This window comes from Anabrus simplex, chromosome 1, assembly GCF_040414725.1.
Source record: "Anabrus simplex isolate iqAnaSimp1 chromosome 1, ASM4041472v1, whole genome shotgun sequence".
In the NCBI taxonomy this organism is placed as follows: Eukaryota; Metazoa; Arthropoda; class Insecta; order Orthoptera; family Tettigoniidae; genus Anabrus; species Anabrus simplex.
The window spans coordinates 525,289,007-525,311,979 of NC_090265.1; the positions used below are offsets into that span (position 1 = coordinate 525,289,007).

Sequence of the window (22,973 nt, forward strand, 5' to 3'; positions counted from 1 at the left end):
ATACACCGTGGGTCTACATTACTTATGATTAGTAGCACTATGTGGCCTGGGATTAGTTCCACTGTGAGGGACTCCACGGTTCTGCTTTACCAGTGATTAGTACTATTATGAGGGGCCGGTGTCCGGGATTTTGGACCCCTGTAGATAAGTATCATCCCAGTACTTAAGGCATTGTGAATAGGATCCACCGATTGTTTTTGTTTGGCCGATCAAGCTCAAATTTGGAAATCTTAAATATTTGGTTAACATATTATCTTCGCTGCGCCTAGAAAAACCGCTACGTGATAATATTCCAGCTTAGAACTCTGACCAGAAAGGTTCTGTCATCTAAGGTTCAGTATGGCTTGAACTTTATCAACGAATTTTCGTTCTAACAAAGTGATACATGTGCTGCGGGGCAGTATTTTCCTCCTGAGCGTTGTCACACAGCGCTATTTCGAGGCGAACGTCGATATACCGCCGGCTACTTACTTTCACGTGCTCTTTTAACGGATATATTCAGCGAAATAAAATAGCAATTAAGTGAGGAAATTGTACGTATGGGGCCTTAAAAAGTGAATTTTAGCTAATGCTATTAAAAATGGAGCTTGCCAAGTGTACTTACAATTCAATATTCTAGATAAAAATATATGCATTTTCTTTCTAACTCGAACAATTTTCCAGGAGAAACTGCTTTTCTGTATTTTCGGGCATGCTTTGTCCAATGAAAACAAAAATAACTGGTCAACTGTTCGGTCGATCGCCGTTTACTGCATGAGAAATTCATGGAATACAGTAGTTCTGAATCGAATACCGTGAAGTGGTTACTACATTATAAGGATGGAGTTAAATATGAGTGGCAAGAGTACTTTAAAACTCAATCGACTGGGCAACTGAACTGCAGTCTGTACAACATGCACTCGGCCATGCAAAATTATTCTTGGAACACACCTAGCTCTGAGAATAAAACTAAACACACTTCCCGCAAGGAACACCACACTGTTTTGCATGATCTTGCTCAAGCGCATATCGCAGAAGTTGTATTTAGGTATTTTAGTAACAGCACTTAGAAGAGTCTGCACTGAAGGACTTAAACGATATTCAGGCTATCACCTTATGTCAGGAAGGGTACACATTGTATATATTATTTTTACACATTCTTGTCTAATAAGGGATTTGGGTTGGATCTGACAGATAATAATAGTAATAATAGTAATAATAGTAATAATAGTAATAATAGTAATAATAGTAATAATAGTAATAATAACAACAACAATAATGTTCGCCTTTATAACGTAGTGGTTTGTGTAATTACCTACCACCTTCCGAAGCCCGGGTTCAATTTCCGGCTCTGCCACGAAATTTGAAAAGTGGTATGAGAGCTGGAACTGGCTCCACTCAGCCTCGGGATGTCAGTTGAGTAGAGGGGGTTTGGTTCCCACCTCAGCCATCTTCGAAGTGGTTTTCCGTGGTTTTCCACGTCTCCTCCAGGCAAATATCGGAATAGTACCTAACTTAAGGCCACGGTCGCTTCCTTCCCTCTTCCTTGTGTATCCCTTCCAATCTTCCCATCCCCCCACAAGGCTCCTGTCCAGCATAGCAGGTGAGGATCCCTGGGCGAGGTACTGGCACTCCTCCCCAGTTGTATCCTCCGACCCTAAGTTTCACGCTCCAGGACACTGTCCTTGAGGCGGTAGAGGTGGGATCCCTCGCTGAGTCCGAGGGAAAAACCAACCCTGGAAGGTAAACAGATTAAGAAAGAAAGAAAGAAAGAAAGAAAGAAAGAAAGAAAGAAAGAAAGAAAGAAAGAAAGAAAATAATAATAATAATAATAATAATAATAATAATAATAATAATAATGGCGTACGGCCTGCGGAGAGGTCTGGTGCAGGTCTGTCGAGCTGACGCCTGATAGGTGACCTGCGCGTTAATGAGGATGGGGCCCTATCTACGATGAATTCTAATGCTGAAGACGATACACACCCTCAGTCCCCGAGCCATCGGAATTAACCAATGAAGGTTAAAATCCCCGACCCGACTGGGAATCGAAGCCAGGACCGCTTGGAGTAAAAGGCAGTGCGTTAACCATTTAGCCATGGAGCCGGACGCACATTTCAATGAAACATACGTGAATGATCAATCACGATTCATTTAAAACTGCAGTAACTTATTACTACATTTTGAGTGTCAATCAATCAATATTCTAAAGGCTAATGCCTTGTCGATGCAACCATTCTTTTCTTTCATTGGCTGTTCGTTTCAGTTCATGTAGTTGACACAACCTAACCTCTTCTTGATGTCGTCCAAATACTTCATCCTAGGTCTTCCTCTCCCTTTCTCTCCCAGCACTTTCCCTTCAAGTATGTTAGTGATGAAAGCATTGTGTCTGATGACATGTCTAATAAATTTTAATTTCCTGTTTTCCATTTCGTTTTAAAAATCTTCTCTCTTCTTTTACTTCCATTAAGACTTCCAGGTTGGTTTTTCTTTCCGTCCAGCTCGTTCTGGTCATTTTCCGCCATATCCACATTTCAGCAGCTTCAAGTCGATTCCTTTCAAATGATTTTGCAAAGGATTTTCTGACATCTTTGTTCATGTGTGTGCTGGTTAAAATGTTTTTCTTGCTCATAAATGTCTGTTTTCCCAATGCTATTCTTCTCTTTACTTCCAGGAAGCATCTATTATCCTCTGTTATCATACTACCAAGATAACAGAATTGTTTCACCTGATCAATTTTATATTGGTTTTAATTTCTTTCAAATTTTTTAGTACTACCATTACTTTCGTTTTCTGTTTGTTTACTTTTAATTCCATAGTTTAAGAGTGCCTGAGAGGACTTTCAGCATGCTATTAATTTATTTTTCTGAGTCTGCAATTAATACAATATCATTTGCAAATCTGATACAATGTATTCTTTTACCATTGACTTTTATTCCCTTTGTCTTCTCCTTCATGATGTGAATAGCTTCCTCAATGAACAAATTAAATAAATACGGTGATAGGGGACAACCTTGTCTAAATTTTGAGTATATAAATATTATTTTACGGCGGAATGACTATTATAAGTCATCTCTTGATTTGATCATCACAGCAATTTTCGTGCAGTCGGTCAGGTCCAACCCAAACAGCTCCTTTGCAAGCATTTGTTTAAACTGTACGCCAAGACTTCTTTCTCGTCATAGAACACATCGGAGGCAAGCGGCTGATGTCAGAACGTAACGACGGCTCATTGCACTCCATTGTCTGTTTTTCATCTTTTTCCATCTACCCCAGAGAACTGAGGCATAGTGAAGTGGAAAAGAGGGACAGAAGGTTAGTTCCGTCTCAAGTCTGAAAATGCACAAATTAGTTTCGGTTGAGTGTAGTTGGTCCTGACTGCAAATATTGCGCACAAAAACATATTTTCACTGTTTGTTAACAATGATCCTGTTGTGTTTACTTAAACGAACATGTGCTCCTGACGGTATTTCCTACCTGCCGTAAGGGGTGACTCACAGTATGAACATAAGGTTGGAATTCAAGACGACAAATTGCGGCAAACATTCGTTTATAGGAAGATGAGTTAGGGGCTGGAATAATTTACCATGGGAGATGTTCAGTAAGTAAACAACTGACAGGGAATCTGTCACCCACCTGGTCGACTGCCCTAAATGGAGATCAGTGGTGATTGCTTGCTTGCTTGCTTGCTTGCTTACTTGCTTGCTTGACTGATTGATTGATTGATTGATTGATTGATTGATTGATTGATTGATTGATTGATTGATTGATTGATTGATTGATTGATTGATTGATTGATAGGGATCCTAGGGGTCTCAAATTTCGAATCATAATTAGAAGACTGTTGGAGTCTGACATTAGTCTGTACTTGTACCAGGCTCCAAACTTTAATCTTTCTTCTCCGACCTCTCTTGTTCAAGTCTTGCTCTCTTCCAACCACGATGGTATTAGGTTTGCGAGACCAAGAGAGTCCTTCATTTTCACACCCTTCGTGGTCCTTTTTTCTTTGCCGATACCCTCATTCTTCGAAGTATCGGTCCTTTTTCATCTTCTCTCATGATTAGTGTCAAGAGAGGATGGTTACCCAGTTGGACTTCATCTTAAAACATAGACATCGCCAGGCTGAGTGGCTTAGACGGTTCAGACGCTGGCCTTCTGACCCCAACTTGCCATCTTCGATCCTGGCTCAGTCCTGTGGTATTTGAAGGTGCTCAAATACGCCAGCCTCGTGTCGGTAGATTTACTGGCACATAAAAGAACTCTTGCAGGAAAAAATCTGGCACCTCGGCGTTTCCGGAAACAGTCAAAAATAGTTAGTGGGACGTAAAAACCATAACATTATTATTAAAACAATAATAATCGCCGCCACCACCACCACCTCGATGAGAAGATGACGCTTAATAGCCGAGTGGGAAAGTCCGCCATACTGTGTAGTTGCCAGTCGGGTGAAGTATCACATCTTTAATAATTATTTTAAATATTTTCAGCTTTTTAACTTCGAAACATACGACAGACATGAGTATTACTATTTAATGCCAGTCATAATTTAGAAATTTAAATTATCCCGGACGTACGGACATGCAATAAGACAGTATACGTCTTTTCTTTCTTAAGTGATTCCAGAATGACAAATATAACTTATTTGAATCTTTCTGAATACGATATTAAGGTTTCCTCATGAATCCAGGCATTTAGGAATGTCGACTATTTTTTGGCGCTTTTCACGTGAACATATTTTGATTTTAAATTAAGAGCTCTACCGTTAACAATTCCTAATATTGTTTCAGAAGTAAAACAACTGACAACAGTATATTGTACAGCAGTTACGGCAAGCACAAATGCCGCCAGAAGACATACGGGCAAGTGTTAAAATTCAGAGCATATAATGCAACAGTTGGTTTAGCCAGAAGAGAAAAACTATAGCAGTGCAGCGATCATCCATAGCCTGTTTCCAGTCATTTGGCCGGGTCAAGAATGGAATGAATCTAGCGTCGAGGATAGAAATTGTGCCGGCTGCCGAAGCCTGTCGCACTCCTTTGGTGCAATAATTAATGACTGGTAGATGAAATGAAATGATATTGGGGAGTGTTACTGGAATGAAAGATGACAGGGAAAACCAGAGTACCCGAAGAAAAACCTGCCCCGCCTCCGCTTTGTTCAGCACAAATCTCGCATGGAGTGACCGGGAGTTGAACCACGGAACCCAGCGGTGAGAGGCCGGCGCACTGCCGCCTGAGCCACGGTGCCATTTTTAAGTTCAAGAAGAATTGCATATTCTAACTACGGTACAGTGAACGGCTTCTAAACTTGGCAAAATGATATTATCGAAATTCCATAAAATCAGTTTTCATATTGTAACAAGATTTATTAGGATCTTCTCAGAATCCAAGTGAGAATTCAAGTTTTTTTGAAAGCAGCAATTTTATTCCCAACGCTAATGTTATCATCCAAAAAGATGTGAACATTTGAAAGCAACTTATATTAGTATTTGTTCCGCAGTATGCGATGATGTTAATGAAGTGGTACATTTTCCTGTTGAAAGTTGTAACTCTCTTCAGATATGCCACCTCACAAGTTAGACTTAAACGTTGGATGAGTCGTAATTCTTCTTCACTATTATTTTAAATACCAAAGATGGTTGCGCAACGAGATTGGCTGTGCTGAAACTAGACAGGAAAAAGTATTGTTCATGCAGAAATTCTGTCCATCCGCGTGCTCTTTGAAAAGCTAGATCTATACACGTCAAAGAACATCTCTCATCTACAGTAAGTATACTTTAAATGGTTTATGAGGAAATGTTATAATATCTGTTCTGATTCTTTACAACTGACATTACCGAGCTCGATAGCTGCAGTCGCTTAAGTGCGGCCAGTATCCAATATTCGGGAGATAGTAGGTTCGAACCCCACTGTCGGCAGCCCTGAAAATGGTTTTCCGTGGTTTCCCATTTTCACACCAGGCAAATGCCAGGGCTGTACCTTAATTAAGGTCACGGCCGCTTCCTTTCAATTCCTAGGCATGCCCTATCCCATCGTCGCCATAAGACATATCTGTGTCGGTGCGACGTAAAGCAAATAAATAAATAAATAAATAAATAAATAAATAAATACAACTGACATGGCTATAACATAGAAAGTGCAACTTTTATTTACAAGATACAGTAAATTAACGTGTTCAGTGCGAAATGTTTAACTACTTTTGAAACATTTGTCGAAGACAGCTTTGATACTCGCAACGACATCAAGGACGAAAGGTAGTATACGATATGTTTAAAAATATGCTGTAATTCAACTTATGAAGGGTAAGATACATGTTTTGCTAGACTATACAAGACTGTTGACGTTTAGGACAAAAATAAATAAAATTTTAAAAGTACAATTTACATATTGGGTGTAAATAGTAATTAGATTTAACTGTAATGAAATAGATAATGTAATTGTAACATGAAAAATCATGCATGTATCAAAAAGCTATTTAGAATACAATAAATGAGTACTCTCTCCCCAATTCCAGGCGATCCGGAACTAGGGGATGGGAGTATACTATTCTAATAATAATAATAATAATAATAATAATAATAATAATAATAATAATAATAATAATAATAATAATAATAATAATAATAATAATAATGCCTAAATCACACCTCATGTCGCGCGTGGAATTGCAACACACAAATAAATGTCACAGCTGTATTATTAGAGGAGAAGGTCTGAATATGGGCTAGGGTCCAAGTGCTGATATTGGGGCTGCAAGATGTCGTAGCCCGGAAGGGAATGTTGGAGCTAATGAGGGTCAAGGCTACAAAGCAGGAATGTAAGCGGCGTCAGTGTGGTGAAGGAAGCGTTTCGTACATTTCGTGTTATAATGCATAGAGTCACCCCAGGCGCTGCTAAAAGTTTTACAGATAAGAGTGAAACATTAATTTGCTTGTCATTTATCGTAATAAGAGATATCGAGGTATGTGATACGTGCTCTTAAATATCAGAGCTTTCATTAGAGGAAATTCTTGAGTTTATTTTAAATAACTGTAGACCTCCACAACTGTCCAAACATCATTGATGTAATGGTCTAAATTTGGGCTACCGTGCGTGGTCCTATATTATTGAAGAAAACTAGTAACCGAGGACCTAAAACGACTGGTTCTTCCTTAATATCTGGGACTCCTTACGAGTCTCGACTGTCCGAGTCGGTTGAGAAGCTGACAGCCAAACCTCAACGAAACAAGGTCAGCAGGCCGCTAGATTTTGATCTAGGAACAGAAGGTGAAGGAAGAAAACTGAGAGTCAAAACAATAATAAGGAGGAAGGCAGAGAAAAGCATATCTGGAAAAGGCGGAGATACATTCCAAAGAAACGTAAAACGGAAACTTAGAGAACGGAGTTCAGATTCTGATTCCAAAGTGTCGGTAAACATATTGATGAAATTGTATGATGAAGGAGACAGTTTTATGGGTTATCCTCTGGGAGATGCAATACCACGAGATGCATGTTTTGAGAAGGAAAATTTTCCGAATACTCTTCCGATGATTTGTTGGATAATGTGTTTTATGTGCTGCATGTGGGCACACAGTGACTGCGAGGGTGCAGAAAAGGAGCAATACGTTTGTGACTTTTGTAAATAGTGTACGCAATATTACTCGTAGGTTTTGTGTGTGTTTATTATTTGTCTTCAGTATCTTTGCTATGATTCTTCATTTTCTTGTGCTTAATGCCTTGGTTTCATGTACTTTTTAAGTAATTTTAAAGGTAGCCCACATTTAGACCACTGAATGAAAAACTAACAAAGTGACACAGTCGATTAAATCTTGATTTGTACTTATATCATTCCTGCAATTCAAATGTTCATGTTTGTATGCTATGGCTAATAGATCCAGTTAAAATTTGCAGTTATTTCTTCATTTGCGCCTATAATGGTTTTCCAGGAATATTACAGAAAGAAAGTGGTAGCCCATATTTGGACCTTCTCCTCTATTATTATTATTATTATTATTATTATTATTATTATTATTATTATTATAACAAGCAAATCATGTTGTCTTTAGTGATTGAAACCGAAGAACGTATCCATTTTTCACACATTGTCAGCCTATACTCACTGCCGTTTTACAACTGGCATAGCAAGAGGACTGATTTCTGGACACAAAGAGCTATGGACACGGACTCGTGGCAAAATGAGTGCGAAAGCCACCAGAGGCCGTTTTCCTTACCTTGGTATATACTAATTAGGATGCCCATGATGTATTTATTCGAACGCGTATTCCTGCATGGTTGTTCTAGTTTTTGAAGTGCACTCTTGGAGTCCGTGAGAATTAATATTCTGCTGAAGTGCTGGACGCCGTACGTGATGGCTGAGTTAATGGCAAGTATTTCAGCTGTGAATATTGAAGCTTCGTTGGGAAGAGAGAACATTTTGCAAGTGCTGAGTGCAGGGCAGTAGTACGCATAACTGACTCCTTCTTCGGTCTTAGACCCATCTATGTATATTTGAGTATAACTGCCCCAATATGCATCGATGAAATTTGTTACTTTTTGGTTGATATTTGTATTGCAGATTATAAAATCTGTAAGATAAAATGTGGATGGTTGAAATATTGAAAGTTCATACCACTGTCGAAATACTGGAAGTGATGTATCTTGAAGAGTAATGGGTATAATGCACTGTAATTTCTTGATGCTTTCGACCAATAGAGGTGTCCGTAATCTTCTGTTCGTTCCTCTGTCACACAGTGGAAGGAGGTGGCGCAGTTTAGATGTTAGAGGGTGGCTAGTTATGAACGAGCGTTGCAGAAGAAAGTTGTTGGCAAGCAGATCTCGTCTTATCTGAAGGGGCATTTCTTTAGCCTCTACCAGTAGTGCGTTAGTAGGACTTGAATTCATGGCTCCGAGACATATTCTGAGTGCGCGGAACTGTAGGACATCTAGTTTTCGAAGAACACACTGCGTTGCGTTGCCGAAACAGATGCAACCATAATCCAGTACAGATCGTATTAACGATTTATATAATAGCAGTAGAATAGATGGGTCAGCTCCCCATCATATTCGACATAATGCTCTGATAATGTTTAACGTTCGGCCCACTTTAGTTGCCAGGTACTCGACGTGGATTCTCCATGTAAGTTTACTATCGAGGTATAAGCCTAGTAGCTTGGCTGAAGTCCATAAGGGGAAGAAATATGGCCCAAGATGTACAGATGGTGATGTTGGGTGGAGTTTCTTTCGAGTGAAGAAAATCATAGAGGATTTTGTTCGGGATAAATTAAGACCCGTTTGAAATGTCCAGGTTTGGAGCTTCCGTGCAGCGTCGTCTAGTCATAAACATATTAACCAAAAAGACTGAGATGATGCGTACCAGGCGAGTTGGCCTTGCGGTTAGGGGTGCGCAGTTGTGAGCTTGCACCCAGGAGATAGTGGGTTCGAACCCCACTGACGGCAGCCCTGAAGGTGGTTTCCCGTGGTTTCCCATTTTCACACCAGGCAAATGCTGGGGCTATACCTTGATTAAGGCCACGGCCGCTTCCTTCCCATTCCTAGGCCTTTCCTGTCCCATGGTCGCCATAAGACCTATCTGTGTCGGTGCGACGTAAAGCAAATAGCAAAGAGATGATGCGTAGATACATAGGTACGTCATCTGCATACTGTAGAAGTTTGTTTGTTTAAATACGTGATCGAGATCTGCAATGTAGGTGGCATTCAGTAAAGGACTCAGTATAGCACCCTGAGGGAGTCCTTTTGTTGCTAGTCTGGGCCCATACAGGGTGTTATCTTGGGTTCGAATGTAGATTGTCCAAAATAAATTATGTATACCTCGCACGTATATTTCGAGAAGACCTAGGTCTTGTAGCTTTTCGGAAAGTAGTTGTAAAATAACGCTGTCGTATGCCCCAGATATATCGAAGAATATGGCGGTAAGGTAACCATGATTTAGAAATGTACGTTCGATGTCCGTAGTCAGAATGCTAAGATGGTCGTAAGTAGATCGAATTTTCCGAAAGCCATATTGAGAGCGAGGCAATAAATTGTGAAACACTAACCACCACTCCAGTCTAAGTTTCAACAGCCGTTCAAAAGTTTTAGCTATGCTTGAAGATAGAGCGATGGGTCTGTAGGAAGAAGCTTCGTTCGGATCTTTACCTTGTTTCAAAATTGGGACAATAATCTGCGTCGTACAGTTGTCGGGAAAGCTGTTTTCATTCCAAATATATGTGAAAACTAATAGCAAGATTTCCTTGGCGTTGCGAGATAAGTTAGAAAGCATGCAATAATGTATATGGTCATAATCCAGACGCAGAGTTAGGAGTAGTTTTTAAAACTTGTTCTATTTCATGTAACGTGAAAGGTGATGTAAGAATATCTTGCGTAGGTTGGGAAAGTTCCAACTGTGGACGCTGTTTTGGGGGAAACGATCTCGTAGGTGGAGCAATAAGGTCTGAAAACTCTTCTGTCCAACATTTAAGTGCTTTAGGGGTTGGCGTTTTTCTTCATTTTGTTAACCATCGACCATATTTGCGATAGGAGTGTATCCTTGGTCAGTTTTTCACAATAAGGTCTCCATTATTCTTCTTTACCCTTTTCAGAAAGCATTTGACTACCGCATCTATATTCTTGTAATTGAGTAAATTTTCCATTGTAGTTGCTCGTCTTAACTTTCTGAGGGCCTGATTTCTCTTCGCTATCTGTCGACTGCATTCAGAATTCCACCATGAAGTAGGGAATCTTTTTGAGCTGTTGGTTTGTTTTCGTTCAGGAATGGATATGGCGGCAGCTAAATTAATGGTGTGTACGAAGGCGTTGTATTTATCAAGCGTGGTTTTTTCATGTAACACAGAGTGTATATGTGCGTCTATCACCCTTCTGTATTTGATCCAGTCAGCGTTTTGAACGTTCCATTTAATAGCGGGTTTGACCGGTGAAGGACGAAATGGTAAAACAGGCGAAATGATGATATCATAATGATTAGAACCCATCGAATACGGCAAGATTTTCCAATGAAAATCAGATGAGATATTAGAAGAACAAATGGTTAAGTCGTCAGCGGAGGTACGTTGTCCGGTACTGGTAACAAAGTAGCCGATCCATCGTTTAACACAAATAAATGGAACTCATCTACTATTTGTAAGAGAGCCTCACCATATGTATCATTTATCTCGCAACGTTATGTTGTGCTATGTGCATTATAATAACCACAAAAGAGGAAAGGTGGCTCTATCTGTTGCGTAAGCCGATACCATTCTTGAAGTTGAATTTTTGTTCGTGGTGAGCTATATAATGAGACCAATGTAATATCTTGGTTGTTAATGCGAACTCTTGCGGCAACGGTCTGAAAACTTGCAATCTGCGAGTGATCAATAACTGTTTCTACGTAAGGAATTGTATTCTTTATTAATATTGCTACCCGTCCATAACCGTCTTCTTGGTCCTGTCGGATGGCATTATAGCCAGGAATGGTTATATTAGAATAGTTCTTAAGCCAAATTTTACTCAAGGTTGCTAAATCAATACCTTTAGTGTAGAAAACTCTCCGTAAGATCTCTTTATTCGCAAGTACGGATCGTGCGTTCCATTGGAATATCTTATTCATTATCTGAAGTAAAGATGCTCTTGCGATCATGTTGTGTATTATAGCCGGGCGTTGTAGATTGAGCTTGAGTAATGAGGAGCATGATAAGGTTAAATATATTTCCGATCAGATGCTCATAATTTTGGCAGGCGGTTGTCATGGTGTTATGTGGTTGGGGGGATAAAGATTGTGGGAAACTGGTGTAACATGCAAATGTGGGGGAATATACGGACGTTGTTGAATCGATGGATAATTCGGTTTCGGTGTAGATGGGGAGGAGGTCTCTGGAGCTAATGCAATTGCTGTGGTGTGCGAGGATGCACTCTCATCGGCGTTTGTTTTCTTTGATGAGGCAGCATTTATTGTTGATGGTGCTGTGAGATTAACGTTGAGTTGGTCAGGTTGTTTATTTGCTGAGAAATCTTTTCTGGATGCCGAGGCTGCATGTTAGCCGGCGAGATATCCGTGCGTGGTAGACATGGCTGAAAGTCAGCTTGAGACGGGACCGGTGATTGTGAGAGAGGAGGAAATTCTTCCTTGCTTTGCCAATTGAACGGGGCCATTACAGCAGCAGAATAATTTCTGTTATGGTACATATTGATTGCTACTTCTTGAGATACATTATTCTGACCCATAAGGCATTTGATTTCGGACCATTTCTTGTACTCGGGACACTCCCTATCCGTGGCTAAGTGTGGACCGCGGCAATACATGCATGTTGGTGGTGCAGTGTCAGTACAAGTTCTTACGTTATGGGGTCCCGCACACCCACTGCAGCGTTGTTGTCCTCTGCACTGAGATATTGAATGGTTATATCTTAAACATCGGTGACATTGCATCACTGGAAGGATATAAGTTTGAACTTCGCATCGTATTCCTAGGGTATAAATATGTTGAGGTAGGTGTTGGGCATGCAATGTTCTGAGGCAGACTGGAAATGCTCGAGTGTCTCCATTGGGAAGCTTCCTTGTAAAACGTTTCATTTGGAAAATAGGAACATCACTCTGAATTTCCTTTAGAATTTCCTTTTCACCAAATGTCGAGTCTATATTTCTGATAATCCCTAGCCTGTGCACAACACTACTTGGAATATAGACATCAAGGTGTTTTTCCTTCAAAAAGGTTGATTCAACTAGCTTGTTTGCTGTATTCCGGATAAAGTCTCGATACGAAGTCTATTCTTACAGGCAGGTTTAATGTCCAGAACTTGTTGATGGGGAATTATATTTTCACTAAATATCAATCGTCCTATTGACATAGGGTGTAAGTTCCTTAGTCCCTTCAACAATAACAAGGAACGGTCCATTATCAGTATTATTGTACCTGTTATTTTCACTGAGATGGGAGGATGGCGGTGTACCCCCGGTAGAAGTTGCTGCGGCAGGTAATGGGGTTTTAACAGAAAGTTAGTTTGATGCATTTGTGCCATGAGTTGTGTCGGAAGAGTCATTTTCATTCTCAGTATCCATATCTACCGAATATTCCGTATGAAAATTGGGATCGGCACGAAAACGCTTAGTTTTAGGGTCTAAATTGTACTTCGTAGTACAACTATTATTACTATGTGTACCTGTACTTGATTCTCGCTCTGTTGATAAGTTGCCGGTGCTGACGTTGCTCTCTTCATGATGTCTAGTACGTAAAGGGTGATGTTGCTCCACTGGGAGGGCTTGTTTCTGTTGATCTTGAAGATCTGATTGAAAATCAAGAGGATTTATTCGTAAAGGTGTTGTAGCTGGATCTGCGTAACAGGTCTGTAGAGCAGAACTAATAATCTGCCCTGTATCGGGCGGATCATTCACAGCCCAGTTGATAATGTTAGCTGAAGTTCAAGACAATAAATATCCTACACGAACACTGAAATCCGTACGAATGAAACACAAGGTTATGGATGAGTCACACGCAGCGAGCACGAAAGCGAATGCACTCCACGAAGGTTGCGAACATGCTTTAGAAGTTAAGTGCCGTAAGTATCCCCAAAGTTCCGCTTTCTATATAATTTGAAAGAACGTAAGCACATGAAGCTTAGAACTTTGGCCGGTAAGGTTCTGTCATCTAAGGTGCAATGTTGTGCGAATATGTTCAAGGCATTCTCGCTCTTCATAATGTATGTGCTGCGGGTCAGTATATCTCCTAAAATATTATCACATAGGAGGTTTTGTCCCGGCAACGACTATATGTTCTCATATTATGGGGTACTATTTAATGATCGTGAGGTGATATTGTGGTGAACCTACTTTGGTCAGACGGGAAGGTGGAATGAAATAGGGAATAATACACGTGTTAGAGATTCTGCTGCCTTTATCTTTGAACCACTTACTTGTATTAGTGAAACAATTTTTATATGTACAGTGACAGCACGAATTATCAGAGAAACCCGCTAACTCATTATAAACAGAGTCCTGCACGGATTCGGATATCCGCGAAGTCAGTGTCTTGGCGGATGCAAACTGTATGGCAGTGCGGATAATTGTTCTGACAATTTTTAAATAACAAAATTTATTGATTTTCACTCAGGTATATTCCTATCGTTTGCTTGCGGTTAGGTGATGCTTGACAGCGGTATAGGAGAATGGTGATATATAGAGACATTATTTTTTCGCATTAACGATAAGCGCGACAAACAATATTTTGAAGCGATTTTGAAATATCTTAACGAATCATATGATTCTGGTTAAGAAATTAGTGATTTTGTTTTCGCGATTACAGCGAATTAAAACGACAAAGCAAGTTTAAAGCGAAATTTACTTATTTTGCGATAAGTGCGAAAATGCAGCGAAATTCATGAAAAATAACGAGCATGAAATTGTATTCCAATATCACATATGTGGAAGGAAACAGAAGACAGAATAAGGTCTTCTCATTTAGACAGAAGTATCTATTCGTATTAATATTCTATAACATTCCGTAATGGTATGGCCATACAGATTGAAAGCTATGGCTATGTAGGCTGAAAGGGTAATTTGTTATGTAATGTTGATTAGGTCTAAATTATAGTTCTAATCAAGATTGCATAAGGAATAATGAATGATTAGCAATACTGCTTCTCTTTATTTATCTATCTTTCACATAAATAATTCACAAATATCATGAATTTAACTTTTTATGAATACCTTTAGGAAAGGATTAAAGCGAAATTAAAGCGTTGGGGTTAGTCCTATTTCGCGAAATACCGCGAAAAATTGTATCGTTTTCACGAAAACGAACATAAATTAATGCGAAAAAATCATGCCTCTAGTGATATATAAAGAGCCTTGCCACCATGAGGCCGTAAATCTGACTTAAACCTAACTGACTCCTGCCCACAATTAATGGGAGGAAGGAACAAATGTCAATACGTCGGTAGTTGTCGCAAGAGAAAATCCCTCATAAATCTGTGACAGTAGGGGTTCTGGTGCCAGGTATCAGGCCTATTGTATTATGCTAACTGATCTGTCTGTTTCAATACCCTGGGTGTAATATACTGTAGTTAAATATTTATAATATCCGCGGATGTGGATGGGGGTGCGGATGAAGGAAGTGCGGATGCTGAGCGGATGGGGATACTATTTTGTATATCCGCACAGAGCTCTACTTATAAACCCAGGGAGAAGGCCCCGAGACCACACAGAATGTTGTGAACAGTCATCCATTAGGAAAATAATGCGATTATGTGACAGTGATGTCATGACATCTGACATGCTGTAGCCATTTTCCGGACAAGAAGGACATGAAGTTTCAATGTGTATGCTGGTGTGATAATGAGGTACAATTGCTAAAACAAAAAAATAATGGAAGAACGAGCGCACACTTTTTTCACACACAATTGACCCTATAGTTAAAACGAGGGCTAGGATTTTGATGACATGTCTTCTTTTAATTGGTTCACAACAGACGTTGCTAATCTGTACAGAAATCGTAATTACAGTTCCCAACTTGCAGAAATGCTAATTTATTAGACCATTTTTGTCACTTTTGCCATTTTGTATTTTTAGACCATTTTCTAAAATTATACGTCCATATTTTATTGAATTTATTAGGGGCTGCCTGGCCCAGGCGGTAAAGGCGTACTCGGTTCGCCCGGAATGACGTGGGTTTGAATCCCCATCAGGAACTCGTAAAATTTAAGAAACGAGATTTCCACTTCCGGAAGTGCATATGACCCTGAGGTTCACTCAGCCTACACCAAAAATGAGTACCAGGTTAACTCCTGGGGGCAAAGGCGGCCGGGCGTAAAGCTACTACTCTACCGCATCAAGTGCCGAGGTTACGGATAGTGGAAGCCTTTACATTGCACCCATCCAAGGGCTTTCATGGCCTGTACGGAGATGACTTTACTTTGCTATGGAATTTATTGGACTACTTTGAGTCATTTTCTTAAATGTTTGAGGATTTTGAAGCATTTACGCATGTGGTATTGGATATTATCGCAATACCGAGACTTGAGAATCTTCACAACGCTTTGTCGATCTGGGGACTAAAGAAACATTGTTCGCAACTTCTAGGAAATGTCCACATTCCAGGAGAGACACCTCCAACTGGAGAAGTCTTCCTCGTGAGCAGTCGAGATTTTCTCCTGAAGACGCTGAGCAAAGTTCTCTGTGAAATGCAAAGAATTTCACCTTGTTTTCTTGACATGGAAAAAACCCGAAAGCTTATTGTAATGTCTATAACATAAATATAGTCTATAGTCTATACCAACTCAATTAGTAAATTAATTGTCAAATTTCATTTAAAATTTACGTCATTTTTAAAAGTTTTCGGATAATTTTACTGGATTTTTGCTGATATTTTATAGGTAATTTTTTTTACACATTTTTAGGACATCGAAATCCTGGCCCTGGTTATGATGTATCCACAGCATTTGTATCTACATGGAAAGTAAATTATATTTTGATAATAATTAGAATTAAGTCTAATGAAATATTACATGCGAGGAGCATACAATACCATGCGCTCATTCTGTTTTTGAGCGGCTATACATCTTCCCATCTCTTTTCCATCGTATGTTAGGCTCGCAATCAAACGAGAAGGACTAATCCTCCACATGGTTAGATGTAGTAGAATGTTCTCCAATTCCGAGCAGCGAGCGGTACAACGTAAATAAAGACCACAGCAATCACCAAGGAAGGCAGAATGGGTGAAAGGAGGTGCCGTCTTCCGCAACGGGAGTGAGTGTAAAGCTGTAACTTAAAAACATTGAATCAGTGTCTGTTAAGAATTATTAAAATACAATCCATTCGCCTTACAATGGAAGGAATGTTCCTTTGAAAGAAGTTGATACATTTTAAAAATCGACTAACAAGACATCCTGAGAGTAGGTTATATTTTCCCAGCTGTGGCCAGGAAGAAATTATTATGGAAGTTTCACAACCGGTGGAATTGAAGTAAATTCCTCTGGGCTGTAGGACTGTAATCCACTGGACCTTCTACTTCGGAGTTCCAGGGAACCAATGGATCATTGGGATTAACTATCAGCGTTTGTTTCAAGCACCACCCGGCCCGACGGGGGAGGGGGTATATAATTCCCCAGTAAGTAAATTACCCCCTCTCCCCAGAAAAAATGTACATTTTAAACCTTTTTATTGAATTCTATTGTTATAAAATGAATGATAAACATTAGAAAGTTATTCTATTTGTACACTTCTTAAGTGAATATTGTTCTATTGGCTACCTATCGGAAACACACCCTCTCCAGGAAGTACAGGAGTGGTGTAAATTCGAGCTACTTTGAGCGATGACAAGTACGTTATATTTTTGCCCGGGTTTCAGATGGACTTGCCACCACTACGTTGCTTTATTGCTCAAGGTCTGGCAGTCATTCTATTACTTCTATATTATGTTTATTGTTGCTCATGTTTTTATGAAAATATGCACAGTAAAAAACACGAATTTCAGTAATATACAGTGTGTGTGTGTTCTACATTTTTCTCACTATTTTATAATGAAAGAATCTCCTCGGGTAATTTTAGTGGGAAGGGACATTTTGAGGTAAAATCGTCGGGGGTGGGGGAACCCTCTTTCTCCCCACCCGCGATTTTGCACCCTGCAACCATGACTGTAAGCCGCTACAACCCGGTAGATTTTTACTTCTGTGTAACAATTTACTGAACATAACCAGTAGTTGTCCTATTTTTAAAATACACAGAGGTTTTTAAAAATGCTATTTATTCGGGGCGTCGACCTAAGAAGATCTTTTGCCCCTACTTTGCACCATATGTTGTGAACCTGCGTGTATTTGGAAATTGTGAAAGTGTAAAGTGTTTAATGTGAGGAAAGGAACATTAAGGACGAAACAAACACCCAGTCCCCAGGCCAGAGATATTAATAATGTACAATTAAAGAACCCCTGACCCGGCCGGGAATCGAACCCGGGGCCGCCGGGTGACAGGCGAACGCGTTTCCCCCTACACCGCGGGGCCGGACATATACAGAGGTTAGAATCTCTCCAATAAAATAATAATAATAATAAAAAAAACCAAACCCCATGGCACTGCAGCCCTTGAAGGGCCATGGCCTACCAAGCGACCGCTGCTCAGCCCGAAGGCCTGCAGATTACGAGGTGTCGTGGGGTCAGCACGACGAATCCTTTCGGCCGTTATTCTTGGTTTTCTAGACCGGGGCCGCGATCTCACCGTCAGATAGCTCCTCAATTCTAATCACGTAGGCTGAGTGGACCTCGAACCAGCCCTCAGGTCCAGGTAAAAATCCCTGACCTGGCCGGGAATCGAACCCGGAGCCTCCGGGTGAGAGGCAGGCACGCTACCCCTACACCACGGGGCCGGCAATAATAATAATAATAATAATAATAATAATAATAATAATAATAATAACAATAATAATAATAATAATGTGAGGGTGTGATGTTTGGGACATCACTGCATGTTTTCAATTATTGAACTATATAATTAATTGATAAGATGTATATATTTAATCACTGATAGGTCATGTTTAAATTAAGATGTATATATATATAGGGTTTTATCATCCATTTCAATCATAATTTTATTTCTTTGTATCGCGGCTATAACGTATTCTGAACGAACAAATTATTGGGTAAAGTATTTCAACATCATTCATATTTATAACTTGCAGTAAATTTTCCAATAGCCGTTGTGAGGTGACCAGAGTCAGCAGGCTAATTTCAGCCCATTTCCAGGAAAAGTACGTCATCTAGGTTACGAGAGACCTCACCCTCTCTGCCTCATGAAGAGACAGTTGATACATTATAAACGCCCACTTTTCGAACTGCGCTACCTGACGCTTTATTTCAGCGGGAAAGTTCAGCCTATGTGAATGAACGTAATGAAGCAACGTGTTGGATTCACAGCAATACATAGGAGAAGGGATGAGACCTCGAATCTTACTGGACCATGTAATATGGTTGATGGAAGGAGACTTTTGAACCGATATATACCCGCCGACAAGAGCTGGAGAGGACATTCTGATTCTGATTCTTATTCTCACTCTGAGACACTGAGACACTCTTGGAAGACACTCTTACTACGATTCTACGTCTGCACATCGGAGAAGTTTTTAACTTAGTTCACTTCGCATCTGAGTAGTACCGTAGGATACTTCTCAAAAGTTACTCTCATTGGGACTTGTTATCTCAATGACGAGAGGTAATCAACGGGAGACCGATTTTGACTACTATAGGGGAGGAGAGCTTTTATTATGAGTTTAGCTACGCTACTCTTCCATAATACGGAAGAATACAAGTGTATTCTCTCCATGAACATAACCCATGGTGGTTTTGCATTTAAAATTAGGGCTCATTACGTCTTTATGTAAGGAGTAAAGTAGAAAGTGTTAAAGGCAGGAAAGCATAAGTAGGACTGGAATCCAACAACAGATGAGGCAGCCGGTACGAGATATCCACACATCAGCTTCAAGACAACAGAGTCTACATATGGTGAGCTTATGGCATAAGTTACTGCAAGTCTTCGAGCAACAGTTCATTTTCTTAGAGTTAATTTCATTCAATTTTTCTTTTGCTTCCGTAAGTTCAGATTTCGTTAATACGCCGTTACGTCACGCTTTTCATCCGAATAAATAGCTGTTTTAATTTGTATGTTCTGAAATTATTATTAATGATCCTTAAATTCCAAGTTAGTGTACTTAATGATTTGTGTTCCGTTCACCTCACCCCTGGGAGTTTTTTGAGTCTCATTACGTATTATTATTATTATTATTATTATTATTATTATTATTATTATTATTATTATTATTATTATTATTATTATTATTATTAATTATTAATTATCAACTTTCGTTTTCAAGCCATAAGCTTGAAGACTGGCGCCCATGGGATATTGTTTATGGAGAAACAATGATACATCATTTATTTATTTTAATATTAAAGTGACCCGCCACGTTATAATTTTGTCAAACATCTGTGGGCCGAGTGGGTACGTCACAAGGGCTCAGACCGAATGGTGGCTGGATTCCCAACTGCTCCACCATCAACCGTCATAGTGAGTCGAGGCATCAGTGAAGGGGCTTTCTAGGGAAAGGAGGAGTGAGCGTATTTCCATTTACTTTCTTTACTTACACAGAAAAGGTTATTAAATATTAGTTTGACAAGCCCACTCAAATGTACACACAAGTTGGTCCTATGAGTGGCACTTCCACCACATTCACAACAGGGGCAGGCTGCGTCGTAAGGAATCGCTTATAAGTCAGCCGCTTTTATATTGTCGAAGCGAAAGACGAGATTGAAACCCCTCAATGGAAATAATATATTTCTTCTAGCCTATACCAAAACACGTCCACCCCTACTCCCCATTCCAAGCCAAGGCGTTACCGCTCTAATGGGCCTTGCTCTACCCAACCGACTGAAGGCCTGCACATTACGATGTTACGCACCTTCTTGGCCGTTATTCTTGGCTTTCTAAACAGGGGCCTCTATCACACCGTCAGATAAATCCTTATATATCCTCACATAGGCTGAGTGGACCTCGAATTAGCCCTAAGATTCAGGTTAAGATCACTAAGCTGACCGAGAGTCGAATCCGGGGCCTCCGGGTAAGAGGCATGCTCGCTGCCCCTACACCACATGGCTGGCATACCAGAAGATATAGTTCACTGTAAACCCTATATCTCACCAGAAATGGACCTGACATTATTATTATTATTATTATTATTATTATTATTATTATTATTATTATTATTATTATTATTATTATTATTAGCGAATTGGTTCTCCACGTTCATTTTTCCTCTCTGACCTTCCATGGTCAATTGTTGTTATCTTCTGACCGCCGCAGTATAAAGTTTGCGAGTTATAGGGAACTTTTAATGTTCCCGCCTTTTACAGCCCTTTCTCTTTCTTCTGCCAATATTCATTGTTCAACGTTCAGAACTTTTTATTTTTCTACTATGATTGGAGTTACGAGGGGATGAATATCTTTTTGTATATTTCCTAGAAACATTAAAGCACTATCACCAGTTCTATAGTCCGGCTCCATGGCTAAATGGTTAGCGTGCTGGCTTTTGGTCACAGGGGTCCTGGGTTCGATTCCCGGAGGGTCGGGAATTTTAACCATAATTGGTTAATTCCGCTGACACTGGGGCTGGGTGTATGTGTCGTCTTCATCGTCATTTCATTCTCATCTCGACGCGCAGGTCGCCTACAGGAGTCAAATCAACAGACCTGCATCTGGCGAGCCGAACTTGTCCTCGGACACTCCCGGCGCTAAAAGCCATACGCCATTTCATTTTTTTTTACCAGTTCTATAATAGGATATTGCATAGAAATCGTTATATTGTAGCTCTCAATGCAGAACAGCTAAAACAGAACGAAGAAAGACTATTGAGGATTCATGTGAAACATTTCTTATATAAAAGGTTATTCACATAAGATGTTACACGCAAATAACGTCTAAACTGTTCTGTTTTCATATTCGTAAATGATACCCAGAGGCTTGTAAAATAATGTGCTACTTATTCTCATGGGGTGATTAATAACCGAGATATTGATACCAACTCCATATTTTTAAATGGAACGACCCAAATACACACAGCTGGCCTAAAAGTTCAACTGCGTACAAGTTCAAATATGGAAGTATTTTGAAAATCGGACAGTTACGGTACTTTTTGAGATATCAATGAAAACCGCATTTGGGCTTTTGCGTGCCGCATCAGACAGCGTGTGGTCGGCCAAGGACGTATTGGCACGCAAGCTGTTTCCTGGCATTGATTCCAGCCACAGAACGTATATCAGGCATGTACTGTAAGCTATCGTAAACATAATGTGATGCACCGTAACATACCCTGGGTCTGCAACGTTATTGTATGACTGGTAAACACACAACGGGGAAGGGAGATTGAAGTTTTTTCTTTCTTTTTGTTTTGTTCTGAAATCTATGTGTAACAGGTTGCGCTCAGTTTCGCGTCTTTCCCCACGGATAGGAACGGGAAGGATTTGGAAAGGACGTCGGCCGTGGCCTATCTCAAAGATACCAATCCGGCATTTGCGTAGTGTTGAACATAGGACACCATGATAATCACTTTCAGGTCGCATAAAGTACCGAACTCGTTACCAACACTGTCTCCAAATGTAAAATGTCAGCGTCATAACAATTACACTGTCGAGACGTTGTTATGTTCCCGAGCCCACGCCCTTAGGAACATCTCCAGTGAAGTCTACCTCGGACATTATTCATTTGCTTTCCTAGAAGGAGCTCTTCAGGTGTCCTGTGTTATGTTTATTTCTCAATTCATACAGTGGTATGTACTGTACACTCGAACCAGTGGCAATTATGGCTTTCGTTATGCTCCTTTGAAGTCAAAGTAAATATTTTATTCCTTTTAAAAACATCAGCCCACCCCGTCATGTCATAAGTTCGCCTGTCATGCACACTTTGCAAACCCATCACACGTGTACGATATTCTTACACGTCTGGTATCCGTTCTGTGGCGGGAATCACACCCAGGAAACTGCTTGTGCGTCAAAATGTCCTTACCCGACTGCATGCTCTCTGATGCGGCATGCAAAACCGCGCATACTGTTCTTATTCATATCCCAAAAAGTAACTGTCCGATTTTGAAAATGCTTACATATTTGAATTTGTACGCAGTTGAACCTTTAGGCCAGCTGTATGAATTTGTGCCGTTCCATTTGAAAATATGGAGTTAGTATCAATATATCGGTCATTAATCACCCCATGAGAATACGTAGCACATTATTTTACAAGCCTCGGGGTGTCATTTACGAATACGAAAACAGAATACCGATATCTTTAATAGTTTAGACGTTATTTCCGTGCAACATTTTAGGCGAATAACCCTGTATATTTGTCTTCAGGGGACCTGGGGAACACCCACCGTCATATTCAAATCAACATCTGCTCTGAACAATTGTCACAGAATTGCATGTTCTTCTTCGGCAGCGGCTGTTGTTTCTTTACCAGGGCAAAACATGTTTTTATTATGTAATAAAATAAAATACGATATTC

The 22,973-nt window shown here is 40.0% G+C and overlaps 1 protein-coding gene across 6 annotated transcripts in view; it reads right to left on the minus strand.

Annotated features, from left to right (window-relative positions):
* LOC136857082 (uncharacterized) overlaps positions 1-22,973 on the minus strand; it is a 138,921-nt gene that overhangs the window by 38,375 nt on the left and 77,573 nt on the right. The window contains exons 3-4 of one of the 6 annotated variants that reach the window (XR_010858505.2): positions 16,465-16,703; positions 1,295-1,715 (exon numbers count right to left, since the gene is read on the minus strand). The exons of 1 other annotated variant lie outside the window; for it this stretch is intronic. The gene's annotated coding sequence lies outside the window, so the exon portion shown is untranslated. The remainder of the gene's footprint in view (positions 1-1,294; positions 1,716-16,464; positions 16,704-22,973) is intronic. 4 more of the 6 variants (XR_011017532.1, XR_011017531.1, XR_010858507.2 and 1 more) reach the window with 4 other exon arrangements.